The sequence below is a fragment of the Dermacentor albipictus genome, chromosome 10, assembly GCF_038994185.2.
Source record: "Dermacentor albipictus isolate Rhodes 1998 colony chromosome 10, USDA_Dalb.pri_finalv2, whole genome shotgun sequence".
NCBI lineage: Eukaryota > Metazoa > Arthropoda > Arachnida > Ixodida > Ixodidae > Dermacentor > Dermacentor albipictus.
The window spans coordinates 88,746,986-88,763,140 of NC_091830.1; the positions used below are offsets into that span (position 1 = coordinate 88,746,986).

The 16,155-nt window shown below is 44.5% G+C and overlaps 1 pseudogene; it reads right to left on the minus strand.

The window, feature by feature from the left end:
• Positions 1-546: 546 nt before the first annotated feature.
• On the minus strand, positions 547-15,311 carry LOC139050354 (uncharacterized; annotated as a pseudogene).
• Positions 15,312-16,155: the final 844 nt, after the last annotated feature.

Here is a 16,155-nt window from a genome sequence, read left to right on the forward strand (position 1 = left end):
ATTCAGCAACACGCACCTGAAGAAAAAAGGAACTGTTCAACAAGACGTCCTCGCGCGTCTATACGAGAGTCGCCCCACAGGTAGTTGTGTGCACTGAAATCGCCAAGAACAACATAAGGTTCTGGCAATTCCTCTATAAAGGACTGAAATTCATGTTTGCTTAATTTGTAATGTGGGGGTATATAACGCGAGCAAATAGTGATAAGTTTGTTTAGCAGAACAACGCGAACCGCCACTGCTTCGAGAGACGTTTGTAGCTGCAAAAATTGACACGCTATACTTTTATGAATAACAATGGCAACGCCGCCCGATGATGCGACAGCATCATCCCGATCTTTGCGAAACGTAGCATGCTGTAGGAGAAAGTTTGTGCGTTTAGGTTTTAAGTGTGTTTCCTGTAAACACAGCACTTTTGGATTATGTTTGTGGATAAGTTCTTGCACGTTATCAAGGTTTCTGAGGATACCTCTGACTTACCATTGAATAATTCATTTATCGACATTGAAAGTAAATTGGTGCTGTGTGTACGGAAACGGAAGTGATGCCTTAGATTACAGAGCTCTTTCGAGGCCCTGTAACGGGGGTTTTGCCCTTTCTGAAGCGTTCGAGCGAGCCTTGGCGCTCCTTAGGCGTTTGGTGCGCCTTGAGGATAGGTGCAGTGTCCATTGTCTCTTGTGAGGCGTCGGACGCGTGCTCTTGCGAGCGAGAAGTTATCAGAGAGAGTCCCGCCTTGGAGGGCAAGACCCCTGTGCGCACCAGCCCGGAGGTAGATGGGGCTCCCTGAGGTTGTTGGCTGCACCGGCTGTTGCCAGCGCTGGAAGGGGCCGGGGAGGTTGGGGTAGCCTGGGCTGCGCCCACCTTCGGGGTCGATGATCCCTTCGGCTGGGTTGACGGAGCAGCGCTAGCTCCAACCGTCGCGGGGGCACATGGCGTAACTGCCGACTCACTTCTTGTGGGTCGGACAGCCACCGGAGGCCGTTGTGTCGCTGCCCCCTGACGCGTCACATCGGCAAAACTTTTCTTGGGCAGGTATGAAACCCGCCTACGTGCCTCCTTGAATGATACATTATCTTTTACATTGATCGTTACAATCTCTTTCTCTTTTTTCCAAGATGGGCACGACCGCGAGTACGCGGCGTGCTCCCCATCACAGTTCACACAGTGGAGAGTGGTTTCACACGATTCAGCGGAGTGCTCATGAGCACTGCATTTCGCACAGGTTTGGCGGCCTCGGCCGTTCGGTGAGCTGTGGCCAAATCGCTGGCATTTAAAACATCTCAGTGGGTTTGGGACATATGGTCTGACCCGGATCTTCAGATATCGTGTCTCAATACTCTCAGGGCACACACTTGAACCAAAGGTAAGAATAAGGTGTTTTGTTTTAATCTCTTTGCCATCGCGGCTTAGCAGAATTCTCTTAACATTGATTACGTTTTGACCGCTCCAGCCTTCTAACAGTTCAACGTCCGTAAGCTTCATCAGATCATCATCTGAAACTACACCACAGGTGGAGTTCATCGTGCGGTGCGGACATCTCCAAATGATACAACGTTAGGGAGTTTCTCGTGTTGCTTTTTTGTCGCGGAGTTCGAAAAGGAGATCACCGCTAGCCATCTTTGATACTTTATAGCCTGGTCCAAGTGCCTGAATAAGAGATTTCGAAACAACAAAAGCTGAAATTGTTCGTGCTTGTTTTTGTTTTTCAGAATGGATGACATGAAATCGCGGGAAAGTTTCTTTTTGGCGTCCAATAAATTCAAAGATTTCTTCGGCCCCCTCTACAGGGAGCGATCAGGTAGTGTAGGGAAGAAACTAGCCATAAGTGAGAGTGTATTTTTCGGCAGTAGCGCCAGCCACCCACCATGGAGCCCAACAGGGGGACGCTGCAGGGCCTGTAAAAAACAGGGCCTACAAACACCAGCTGTACGCGACCACTATGACCAAATATGATTTAACCTAGTTTGTCTACTCACACAAGGTTAACCCTTGCCGCCGTGGAGAAAGGAAGTAAATTGAAGAGAGAAGACAGGAAAGGTCAAAAAGTGAGAGATCAAGACGAAGATTCGAGGAGGGAGAGACAGGAAAAGGCGACTGCCGATGCCCTCCAGGTGGGTCAGTCTGGAGGTGCCCTCTATGTGTAGCCGAGGCCGAAGAGGTGTGTTGCCTCCACCGGGGGGCCTTAACGGTCCAAACACCCAGCATCGGCTCAACCCCCAAGATCCCCCTTTCCCCAGACACGGCCAAGCCGCGCACGGCTACACGCGGGAGAGTCCAACCCCCATGTGCTCGGATACGTGGTGTCGGAACACACCAAACGCCTGCTCACGCAAACGCCCCTGCGGGGTTATCATTAATAACGTCTTTGACTGAATTCTACCATTCCAGGCTTAAAAACTTGAACAGCACGAGAGACAGGGACAAACAAAAAGAGACACACAGCTCTCTGCGTATGTTTCTTCGTTTGTCCCTGTCTATCGCGCTGTTCTTACTTAAAACATGAACTACCAACGTTCCCGAGTCCGTACCTTTAATTTCAAGATTCCGTGAAAAAATCAGTGGCGTCCATCAAAACAGTCATGATTACTAGGATACGTTGGTCTGGTCTCACGATATTGGCCCCATTTATTTATTTATTTATTTATTTATTTATTTATTTATTTATTTATTTATTTATGAAGTACTGCAGGCCTCGGAAGGCCCAAGTACGAGGGGTAAAGCACATATGCAATAAAGTAGAACGTGTAGAATCGCAGTACGTTACAAATATATTGCGACAAGCACGTTAGAAAAGAAAAAGAAAATGTTACATTAGAGAAACAATACAACAAAATCATTTTATGCAGCACAGCTTCAGTAGTGGAAGAGTAGACGTCACTAATAAACTAGAAAAACAGCAATGATAACAATGACAGGTTCATTAGGGAGTAGGTTCAACAACAGCTTAATTAAACATGAAGAACACAGCCGATTTAGTTAGCTATATGTTCAGTAGAATCAATGCTGGTCAGTTGTTCAATGGGCAGACTGCCCCCCTCTATCATTGTGTGAGTAAAGAAAGAATATCCGAAAACGCTAGTTCTGGCATTGCAAGGTGTTAGCGACGCACAGTGATGATGTTTTGTTCTGCGGGCCGTAAGTGGCTCCATGTTAGGCTAGGGAGAAAGAGGCAATTTGCCCTCATTAAGTGAAAAAGAAATTAAAGTGTGTGGATTTTCCTTCTTAATGGCGACATCTCAATATTATGATCAATCATTAGCTGGCTTGGGGAGTTAGTTAAGCGATATTTCGCTTTACGCTTTCGCCTTACCGCTTCACGCTAAATCATATCTATGGCATCAACGTATCAGGATCCTCTATCGTATAGAGTTGCATATTCCAGTTGAATACGGAGAAGGGACGTATAAGCAATTCGACGAGCTTCAACGGAAGAATGTTTTAACTTGTGTCTGAGCTGGCAAAGTTTCTGGAAAGCACAGTCCCAGAAGGAATTCAACTTGTGGACACACAGCTTTTCTGCAATGGGAGTCTGCAGGTCATCACGAAGCAGGCGTCCTTTGCAGGGCGAGTTCATATTAACAATCCTCAGCAGGTTTCGACAACCTTTAAAAATTGCGCTGTTCCAGCTGCATGCTGCAGTGCATAGCGTTGACCGCATGTTTCTAGAGCAGCTATGGTTGATAGGTTGAACACTTTCAGTGCAAGCTTCACATTTTGCCTTCCCATATTAGATGTATTGAGGGCCTTTACTGACAGTGTTGGAGCAGCCTTGATAAGGTGGTCTTTTTTTAGATGGAGATCACGGAGGGTCTTGAACGAAGCAGTGATAATTTTGGGTTTGGAGTTCAAATTCATACGTGAAGGAAAAAACATGCAGGTTCCATGGTTCTTTTGGTTGATCCAATTGTTCTGAATACATTTCAACAAGTGAACAGGGTCAATAACGAAAAAAAGAGGACGAGTGGGATATGATGGGTGAGGATAGGAGCTGCTGACTTCTGATGACAATCCAAAGAGAGACATTGTTTTGCGATTGATAGAATTGTTATCTGTGATGACTGCAATGAAGCGAAGGCCAATTTTTTCAAGCTCATTTATGATGCTGCGGAGCACAGTGTTCAGCTGTTGGGCATTGATTTGTTCTACTGGCAAAATGTGAACAACACTTTTTTGTGATGACAGGAGGCTTTGGATCATAAAGACATGAGCTGCTTTGCAGCATTTGAAGTGTTACTGGCAGTGCCGACAATGGCGCCACCCTTATAATCAAAATGCGCCTGTAGATGAATGTCATCCATCTTAAGAACCACTGACTTCTCATGACCCTTCATTGCATTCGCAAGTTGCTTCACATAAAGCAGGAAAGAAGCATCCTGCTGTTCAGCTGCTGGGTTTACAACATTTGCATTGCATTCACGCCTGATCGTGGACTCATGCGGCAATGTTAGACCTCCGTAGTTACTGCAGAAGGGCAGCGGATTGGGCGAGTTGGTGTTGCATGGTAACAATAAAATTCAAACAGCCCTAAACGACAGGACCAGAATGAGGAGGAGACAAACGCGGCGCGTTTGTCTTCTCCTCATTCTGGTCCTGTCGTTTAGCACTGTTTGAATTTTATGGCTCCATAGTTACGCAAGTACCTATAGGCATGAGGAGAGATGATAAATAGAAGGCTGGAAAATACTAACAGCTCTGAAGAGTAGCGGGGTGACTTGCTTAAACAACAACAACAACAACAAACTACAACAAACTAATCCTTGTACAAAAGAAAATATTGAGAATGTGTGAAAACTATGTGGGTGACAAACGAGGACTCCGAACAAAACCGCTCTTCATTAAATATAGCATGCTTAAAGCAGATCAAGTTTATTATTTCAAACTACTGCAGTGGATATATAAAAATAGGCTGCACACAATACCTGTCGACAGTTGCACCTCATACCCAATACGTAAACCACACTATGTAAAGCCCGCCACAAGAACTAATTACGGAAAGCAAACATTGAATTATCAAACGATTAATATATTAAACAGTAATCACTTTAATGTACAATACACACAATCCTTCCACAGGTTCAAAAATGACTGTAAAAACCTATTAGTGGGCAGTGACATTGCATTTTCATTTTGAGTAACTTGTGCTCATCCCTGATAACACATGTAACCTCAGTTATGTTACAGATTTTTCTCAGCGCTTGTAACTCATGTTTGCCATTGTTTCGGCATTTACATTGTGTATCAGTCTAAACCTTCGTTTTTTTTTTTCTGAAATGTTTCTATGTACTGATCTACTTACTGTATGTGCTATTTATTTTCGAGCAAGTGATTCTATGGTTTTATTTTCTTTGTTGACTTCTGGTGTAAGCCAATTTTATTGTTATGTAATACTTATTGCGTATGTATCTTCTGGTTTTTCGAAATCTATCCCGTTGAATCAAAAGTAATGCTTTCGAGACATGTGTTCTGAATAATTGAATTTTTCGTTGCTGTGTGCTGTAAATGATATGTTCGACAAATATGTATGTGAATGATATGTCATGCTGCCTTGAACTGTAGGGGCGCAGAGGCTCTGTCAGGCATTTTGCCTTTACCTCTGCCCCCTACACGGAGAGAATCCGTGAAACAAACAATAAACAATATAGGGATCCTCGAAAAAAAAAAAAAAAAAGGAGAAATACTTGTTCCTTTAAAAATGTCACAGCATCATGCCGCTCTTCGTCTTGCAATTCTTGATTTGTTACGTTTTCAAGAAGAGATAGCACGATCTTCTATATGCCACCTGTCTTGTATTCAGGTTCGCGGAAGGCAGGAATCTTATCACAGCTTTCAACAGCATCCAATAGACCTGTCAAGCACCGAATATCATTCACAGTTTTTGGAATGATCGCCACGCCATCAAGTTTGGTGACCTCGGCATCATGAAAATACAGCTTTAGAGAGAGGTCCCCGGTGACTTTAACGGACTTTTTGATTGCTGGGGCACCATCGACAGCCAGATTGAGGAAGAGAATAAAGTCATGCTGGGAAACAACCGTCCAGAATTTGGAGACCTTGATACATGGTATGCATTTCAAGAGCACCTGAAAGTTGTCGATTTTGTTTCTGGCCTCTTCCGCCTGGTGTGTTTCAATAGACAAGTTGATGGCATCTTGTAACGCGGCTGCCTCTCGGCGCGTCCTCTTTTCATCTGGGGCCTCTCGAGACGTGCTTGCATTTGGGGCAGAAAGATATGCCCGGCAGTCGGGAAGTATGCATGCAACAGCATCAGGTCGTAACCGTACGAGCTTCAGCGTCACTTCAATTACTTTGCCGGTGTTTGTATCCGTGTAACTTGTTCTATTTACCGTGTCGGACGGTTTAAAGTGGCGCTCGCAGACCTGGGATAAGAAAAAACAGACAGTAAAAGATTTAGAACCTGAAGTTTAAAGATCATACAGGTGAATGACAGTGCGAGAAATTTCTATAAATTTCGTGTGAACTGAATGTCAGCAACACAAATTTACTCGGTCCGAAAGAAGCAGCACTACGGAATCATCTCGCAACATGCTGCCCGCAGCGTTTGTAATGCCACTGAGGGAGGCGTAACAACGGCAGTCAAAGGAATGTTTCGTTACCACCGACCGCTTTCCTGGAGTGAAGTCCGCACGGTGGATAGCTTTAATCCATTGAGCTCTTCTTGCTGGGTCCGAAGGGAAGGTGAAGACACGCACACGCTCACCACCATCATAGTTCCCGCGGCACCGCAGTACGCAACAATGCCCAGCCTGCTGATTCACAGCCTGTACACTGGACACACACCTCCCGGCACCGACGTACTTCCTCGTCGTTACCGATGACGTTACCGTTCCGGTGCTAACTCTGAAACAGCGTTGAGTTTCGTGACACACGCTGCACGAAAAAAAAAGGAAACGCAGAACTGCGAACACGTGCAACTACATTCACGAAATGGATGGATGGATGGATGGATGGATGGATGGATGGATGGATGGATGGATGGATGGATGGCGGCTACATCCTTTGTAACAGGTTTTTTTTTCATTTTTCATTTATTTATCCAAATTTCTTTATACAGGGTGAAATTGCAGGTCAATCTAAGCACGCAGTGCTTGTAAAATGACCAGGCAGTTGGTGAAACAACATAATAAATTCATATTACCAGAATTAATATATTCTCTAGCATATATACACTGAACACCGTCCAATGCAGTAAACAAAAAAAGAAAAAAAATAACAAGCATTTTGAGTTCCTGTTTTTTCGTTTCATTACACAATGTTGTCAACAACAACATCAAAGTCAAAACAAAGTCAAAACATCAAAGCGATACATAAGTACACCAGTCACTTACAGGACTACAACTCAATTCTTCAAACTGATGAATTCACAATTATACACAGGTATCGAAGCAAGAACATAAACAAAAGTTGAAAACAAAGCCGGTAAACAATTCCGCATGAGTCAACTGGCTTTACCTACTAAATGTTTGTTGAGCTTGCACACCATTTTCTGATCGCTTTATTCATTTTTCGTTTCGTGTTTAGTGTACATAATTCATCACTCAATTGATTAAATACTGAAGGGACATAGTAGTTCCGGGTTCTTTTCCCATAGTGAGTGTAGACTCGTGGTTTCACGTACCTCTCAGTTTGTCGCAATGTCACGTTCTTTTTTACGGCAACCTTGAATTCTTTGCTGAAGTAGTGATTCTTCAAAACTACATAATTAAATAGTTCTGTCACTGGTAGTATACCCAGGGCTTGGTATTTTTCCCTTGTATCTGCGCTATCTAACGCTGTACCGTAGGTTATGCTCTTGACTATCTTGCGAATTACGCGATTAATTTCTTGTTTTTTGTTTTCAGAGCAAGTGCCGTATAATGTAATGCCATACATAAGTAAAGACTCAGCTAGCGCCTTAAATACAGTAAGCTTTACCTTAAATGGAGCTCTGCCTCGAAGGTGATACATCATGGCAGCAATTGATCTTAGCTTTTTACATACTTGTTTAACGTGACTATTCCAATTAAGACATTGATCGAAATGCACACCTAAATACTTTACAGTTGATTCGAGTGGCAAAGGTAGGCAACGGCATGAATTACAGTCTGATGAATGCAAAAAAAAATCCTTCTATTAATTGTGATAGCTTTGTGGGGATTCTTAAAACAAATAAGCTTTGTTTTTCCTTTATTTATGTAAATATAATTTTCCTGAAACCAATCACATAATTTAACAATATCACTTTGTAGTTGTTGGAACCCTGTATCAATGTTGGCAACATCTATAGTAATCGCAGTGTCGTCTGCATACTGAAACATTTTAGAATGTAATGGTAGAAGGCTGAGGTCTGTAACATAAATGTTAAAAAGCAGGGGTCCTAACGTACTACCCTGAGGTACTCCATAGTTTAGTGACTCCAAACTGCTATATGTATCTCCCAACCTAACACACTGAAATCTGTCAGCAAAATAACTTGAAAAAAACTTAATGAAGTGTCCCCGAAAACCCAGGTATTGCAACTTTTTTATCATAATGTTATGGTCTATGGTATCGAAAGCTTTTGTTAGATCTAAAAATAAAGCCAGGACCACTCTGTTATTTTCTATCGAACTGTTGATGTAATCGGATAGCTCATCTAGCAAGGAAGTTGTATTTTTATTCTGTGTGAAGCCAAATTGCGCATTATTGTTCAGTGAAAATCGATCACAGAACGACAGCAGCACGGATGCTACATGCTTTTCCATTATGTGGGCAAGCGCTGAAAGGATAGAAACCGGTCTGTAATTTCCGCAGTCATTCTTTTTTCCGTTTTTGTATATTGGCCTAACAACGGAGATTTTCATTCCTTTCGGTATATCTCCAGTTTGAAATATTCCGTTTAGTATTTTTAATAATACGTCCTTTAGTTCCTTAAAATTACTACGGAGGTCTCGATTACGAATCTTATCAAAACCCGGTGGCTTCCATTCCTTCAAACCCTTGATGATATTCCATAATTCGAATTCAGATATTTCTGGCAGAAAAGCTGTGTTTGCGCATGTGCGTTTAGGTTTGTATTCGGTGTGCCCATCGCGACTTGTTGCTCTTAGTTTTTCCGCCGCATGCAAGAACGTGTCATTGAACTTATCACACATTACTTTCGTGTCTACTGTGGGGAAGTTCTTTTTTATCACTTCTTCAACGCATGCGTGTTTCGATCGGCCCATCAGGTCGTTTACCAATGCCCACGTTTTCTTTACATCGTTTTTATTTAACGAGAATTCTCGTGACAGGTATCTTCGTTTCGCAAGTCGTAATTTTGCTGTCACCAGATTTCTTAGTGAACAGTATTCTGCTCTTTTCGTAACATCGTGCGGTTCTTTCTTGCTTTTCTGCCATGCTTTGTCCTTAAGGTAGCACAATTCTATGATATCTGGCGTGATCCATTTACTGTCAGGCTTTCTCTTCTTCACCTTTACTATTTTAGTGGAACCTTCGTAAATCCTATTGAATGTTTCAATAAGACTACTGTACATGGTTAAGTGATCAAGCGGTAAGAGTGCACTCCAGTTAGTATTTTTGATTTTTGTGTCAACCTGTGCATTATCGATAATAGTTCTTGTAACCAAAGGCTTTTCTGCCGTTATTGGTTGTTCAGACATAATTGCTAACAGGTGACGGCTGGTACCACCTAGCCTTTAGCTCCCCCTCCTATTTTATTTTTCCTTTCTTTATATCCCCTTCTCCTTAAACTAGTTTTCACTCCCCTCCTCCCCCCAAAATAACTATCTAAAAAAGTAAAAAAACATTATCTCCCCGATTTATGGTATTATCTCTCCATTGACTTCCTCCACCAATCCTCTAGCCTCCCCTTCGTTACTGCCCCTCTTTCCTCGTCCATTTGCCCCCGTTCCCCGGGAAAACCTAATGCCCCTTCCATATCTGCCACTGTTTCCTCTGCCAGAGTCGGGCGAAGGTCTGTGCATCTCAGCACTATATGCTCTGTGGTCTCCATTTCGGCTCCGCAAGCTGTGCACAAAAGGTCCACGTCTTCAAATTTAGCCCTGTATGTTTTCGTTCTCAAAACCCCCGTCCTAGCTTCGAATAATAGTGAGCTGCCCCGCGAGTTATCAAATAAGAGCTCTCTCTTAACCTCCTGTTTTTTGACCTATACATAGATGGCGCTGGCTTTCCGAGCATCTTTTCTTCCCACATTTTTCTTTCCGTCTCCGTCACCTCCTTCCCCACACTAGAACCACGTTGGACCCCCTCCCTCGGCTGTAGGTATCTATTCCTCAGCTTCCTCGTTCTGAGTGTCCACTTTGTGGTCAAACTTTTCATGTATAGATATTTGTACCCCTTCCTGCCCACCTTTTTTCCTCCAATGCTGGGAGTCTCTGTTCATATTTTAGCTTACTTACTGCCTCTCTACCTTCGAATGACGTCCATCCCATGTCCCCCTGCACTCCCTCATTTGGGGTGTTCCCGTGCGCTCCTAAGGCCAACCTGCCTACACTTCTCTGTCTCGTTTCCATGCATGCCTGAACTTCCGATTTCATGCACAGTACTGAATTTCCGAATGTGAGGCCAGGTACCATAACCCCTTTCCATACGCCCCTAACCACCTCGTACCTATTATAGTTCCATAGTGCCTTGTGTTTCATTACAGCTGAGTTTCTTTTCACTTTTTGAATCATAATGTTTTCATGTTCTTCCAAGTACTTTTCGCCCTCGTTTAGCCATATGCCCAAATACTTGTATTTTTTGACATGATCAATCTTAGTGCTTTGTATTTCCAATGGTTCTCCCTTTCTTCATTGTATACTATTATCCCAGACTTCTCTCTACTGAATTGCAGTCTAAATGTTTCTCCCTCCTCTCCACATATGCTCACTAATTCCTGTAGCCCTACTCGGGTGTGAGCAAGCAGTACAATATCATCTGCATACATCATTATCAGTCCGACTAGTACTTGAGCTACCTTCTGCCCTTCCAGCATATAGCTTATGTCGGTTCCTATTGTGCTCTGTTCTAGTCTCTTTTCCATTTGGCTCATGTAAATCATAAAAAGCAGGGGCGACAATGGACAGCCCTGCCTGAGACCTCTTCTTATTTTAGCTGGATTTGTAGTTTCCTCCTCCCATGTTATCTCTACCTCATTATCTGTATAAACTTGTTGTAGGAACCCAATCACCTTTCTATCTAGACCATATTCACTCAACTGGCTCCATAACTTTTCTCGGTTTACATTATCATAGGCTCCCCTAATGTCTAAAAAAGCTATCCATAGCGGTGTCTGCCTGGCTGCCGCTATCTCTATGCACTGTGTTATAACAAATAAATTATCATCTAGCCTTCTGTTCCTTCTAAATACATTCTGCAGTTCTCCCAGGATCTCTTCACGTTCTGCCCATTCCTCCATTCTCATTTTCACCATCTGCATTGCTACTCTGTATATGACTCATGTGACAGTTATTGGCCTGTAGGATTTAACGTTGTCCTAGCTTCCGTTACCATTGTAAACTAATATCATTCTGCTTGATTTCCAGTCCTGTGGAACATCTCCCCCTACTACTATTTGTTCAATACGTTGTCGAAATTTTAATTTACTTTTCTGGCCTAATATGCTTATCAATTTCATAGGTATGCCATCAGGTCCTGTTGCTGTTCCCATGGGGACCTTGTTTTCAATTCTGTCCCATTCCTTACTTGTCATCCCTCTGTTCTTTTCCTCTAATTCTGTCCTGCTGTTGTCATTGTTCTCCATTTGGCTACCCACTGGCTCTGCAAATGCTGCCTCTATTGTTAACCTAATATATTCCTGAACTTCCTCTCCCTCTACCTTTGTTCCTTCTGGTGTGGTCAGTGAGTGCTGAACCACCTCTGTCTTCTTACTCTGTTGCCTTATGTGTTCCCAAAATTTCTTAGAGGCATTTCTGTCTTTTTTGTTCTTGTCTCTAACAACCACTGTACCACAACTTTTGCTATCTTGGCTTGAATTAATGCCAATGCTTCTCTTTTCATTGCAAGGTAATCCTCCCATTTTGTCTCCACCTCTTCTGGTGTGGCTCCCCTTTTCTTCGCTGCTCTGTGTTTTCTGCACGCATCTTTGCGTTGCTCTATGGCCTCCTTAACTTCTCGGTCCCACCAGCTTTTCGGTTTATGTTTTCCCTGCTTACTTCCTAGTTTCCTATTGTGTCCCTTCTCTAGCTCTCGTTTAAAGATACCTATTAACTCGTCGTATGTCCATGCCCTTTGCGGTTGCTTGGATATCATGCTTTCAATGTTTTTCGCCACTTCTTGTAGCTGCCTGTCTTTCAATTTGCCCATACCTTTCCTTTCTTTAGTTTCTACCAGTGGTACTGTCCTTCCAAAACTGATTTTGATTCGTTTCTGATCACTCCCCAGGCTTTTTGTACCTTCCTCATCAATTTCCATACATCCCAACCGTTCATACAGCTTGTGGGACATTAGGCAGTAGTCGATTGTCGAGTGGGTGTTATTTCTTTCCCATGTTATCTTCCCGTCGCATTTAATTTCAGTAATAACTATCACAAAATCATCAGCCTCACAAAAATCTACTAACATCTGCCCTGTTGCATCTGTCGCCCCGTCAAAGTATTCCAAATGGACATTCATGTCCCCTAGGATGATTATCTCCCGTTTCATAGCTAACTCCCTGATGTCCTTGGCCATACATTTGAAATGTTTTGCATTCTCCTCTTTCGACTCATTCCCCGTTTTAAGATACACAACTCCCAGGATTGTCTCAACATTCCCTACGGTGCCCTTGAGCCACATGTGCTCACTGCAGCTCTCCCTTACCCTTCCCCAGTCCTGTCCCTTCACTAGTGCCCCAAGGCCTCCTCCTCTGCGTTCTTTCCTTCTGTTGCACCCTACCCAGGTGTATCCCGCAATGAATGCTGGCTCTTCCTCGTCTCTTAAAGGGGTTTCGGCAACTCCATATACCTGAAAATTTTCCGTTTGTAATTGTTCTTCTATTTCATCCCACTTAATGCGATTTCTTCTCCCCTGCATGTTGATGAACCCCACAATTACTGCCTTCTTCTTCCTCTTCCTCCTCCGTGCTCCTGTCCTGCCCCTCCCTCCCCTGTCCTTTATCTTTTATGTTTTGGCATGCAGGGTTGCCCTTCGTGCCTGCAAAAAAAAATTAATAAAACGCGAAACTGCGTAGCAACTTGAACCGATAGCGCCTACAAAACGCAGGCCGATAGCGACAAGTACGAGCTCTTACGTTGGCGAAAAGCACTGAGGGAGGTACCGGCAGAATGAGAATAGAATGAGCAAGGCACGCTGCATTCTGGCTGACCTGCACAAAGAAGAGCGTTCGCATGAGCGACGCACCCATAGCCGCGCCGGTACCACGCCCCAGAGGTAGACTGAGATTCCGCTGTATTTGTAGGCAGCGCGAGAGAGGTGCTCGCCTGCAGTACACGCTTCATAGATCACGAATTTCGGTGGTGGCAACACGGCGTGTCGTTACATTGCTTGAATGCTGATTGCATTGACTCGACAGTCGTCTTGATATTGTTGCTGCCAGAACTTCTATTGATTCTTATCACCATAGGTAGTGCGTGTTGCCACTGTGTAAAAAAATTACCGACGATTACGTTACTTCCTAATGCGAAATTTGAGCGCAGCAAATAAGCTGTTTCACCTTTTCGATAGATTGAGGCAAAGAAATCGAGCAACACATGTATGCGCTATCACAGAATTTTTTTTTATTTTTCACACGTATTCCTTTAACAAAGACTCCACTAACAGTTCTTGACAGTCATGAAGGAAGCTTTGTGGTCGGAGAAATAGACTGATATATGTTCGACTTGGTACGAGTCTTACACTCACCGCATTAAGTTGTGGAAGGTGCGCTGGCCTCGAGGGATATTTATAACCGTTTGTTGTCGAAATAACAACCAAAACAAGCGCGAACGAGACCGACCCAACAGAACCAAACAGGCGCGGGCGAGAGCTTTGGCGCGAGCAGACGATAGTACGAAACGAGCGGATCGGCTGAGACCAGACACGAGTGCGCATCGAGCCGTAAGGAGGGTCCGCATGACACCAGCATCGCGCGCGCACGTCACTGAAGGGGCCGCTCTCATTGGTCTCCGCCATTCGCGGCTCGCGTCCTTCGTCTCCCACTCCAGCGAAGGGGGGCGGAGCTGGTTACGAGGCCGACAACGCCGACGACGACGCGAAACCCAGGAACGGACGCCAAAGAGCTGCGCTCTAAAAAGCCTGAGCCCTACGACCCACCCTCGTTCCTACCTGCCATCCCGCTGGTGTAGCGTATTGAATGCCATCCGGGCCGAAATGGGGGAAGTTTTTCCCCCCGATCATTCTGTTCACCTCCCCCACATCACACCTGAGGGCTCGCCCCAACTTTCTAATCGTTACATTGGCCGCCACTACCTGTTCTTCAATGAAAGGGCCCTGTCCCCTGACCTCTGGGACAATACACAGGGCAATGTGCACCGCCTCAGAGATCGCCCTTAATTTCGCCACTCCCTCTTGAATTTGTCTGCCCAGCATTCGCCCCCTATTCTGCAGGACGTCATTCACCCCAGTGTGGAAAATTACCATGTCTTTTCCCTCTATGTTTTCATTCAGTTTGTTTTTGGCTCTCTCCGCTACAGCTTCGAATCGAGCCCCCGGCATGCATTCGACCTTCACCCGTCTGTCATACTGCACTGTTCTGAGGAGTGATGATTGCATTCGCGATACGTTGGAGCTTCCAACGACCCAGACCTTTCTGTCTTCAAGCAAATCTTGCCTCCCTCCTGTCTCTGTCGGCTGGGTCTTCCCTGCCTTCTCGCCTTCTCTGCCTCCTGTCGTCTCATCCCTCTGTACTTGTGTCTCCCGCGGTTCCCACGTTAACGTGTCCGCCCCCATTCTGCTCCGCTGGGTGATCCTCCCACTTCCTTTTCCTTCAATTCCTGCTGTGCCTCCCTCTCAGCTTCTCTCTCGCTCTCGTCTCTTTGAATTGTTTTTCCAATTGCTGTCCTTTCTCTCGCTCGTCACTCCATTTCCGCTCCACAGCCTCCATTCTTGAGGCCCACTCCCTCACGACCTTTTCCTCAAACTCTGCGCGTTTCGTTTTTTTCTTTCTCGAGTTCCTGCTTTGTCCTCGCCATTTCATTCTTTAGCTGCTGCTCCAAATTCTCAATCACGTTACACAGCTTGCACACAAAGCGGTTCCCTTCCGCCTCCGCCACGGTTTTGAATGTCGTTTCATCCAAATAACACCATCGTTCACACCTCTCACACTGGACGAGGTCCCCGCCTTCCTCCTTGGCCTTTCTAGCCGGCCGTCCCATGAATTCTCTTGTCCTACTGTTATTTAACAGTGTAAAATTGATGAAAAAATTAACTATAATTAATGCCACTGGGAATCTCTAGAAGAATAAAGAGAGCTAGTACAATAACCAAACCAAGAACCAGGGAAAAAAGAAAAGAAAGGACAAAGAAAAAAAAACACACTTTTAGCCCTAACTATTAAACTTTTAGTCCTAACGGTTGTGTTGGCCACGACCTACTTTATCGCCCTAGTTTGGCTAAGTGTTCGCCTGGCTTCGCCGTGCTCCAATTCTCTGCAACCTATGTTTCTATGCTGGCCCTATCTCCATTCAGATTTCCCGCCGCTGCAATTAGAATTAGCTGTCGGCATCCGTCCGGCACAACGCTGAAATGATGTTGATGTTGAAATGAAGGAACCACTGATGTTTACCGCAGTGCGAACGCATTTTGCAGTGGAGCACTCTGAATGAATGAATGTTTGATGTTTAATGGCGCAAGGGCCAGGTATGGCGAAAGAGCGCCAATCTAGTGTTAATGAGTTTGTAGTGGTCTAATGGGATCTGTGATGCTAGTGTGACGTGGCTGTAAAGGGGCCTAAAAGACGTTGCTGCACATGGCATAAACTCTACGCGTAATAAAATTATGCCAATGATTAATGACGTGTACTATGAACACTAGAATGCATTGGGAAAAGTGATGCAATGTACAAAATATGCGAAATGCTAAAATTTTTTAAGAGCGCTACTGCCTCGCCAGAGCCCTGAAACCAAGGGATGAGAGGCATGTGCTATACGAAACAACTATCACAGCGCTATCCTGTATAGAGAGGAGGCGCTACGAACGTATGGGCTAATAACATGTAAT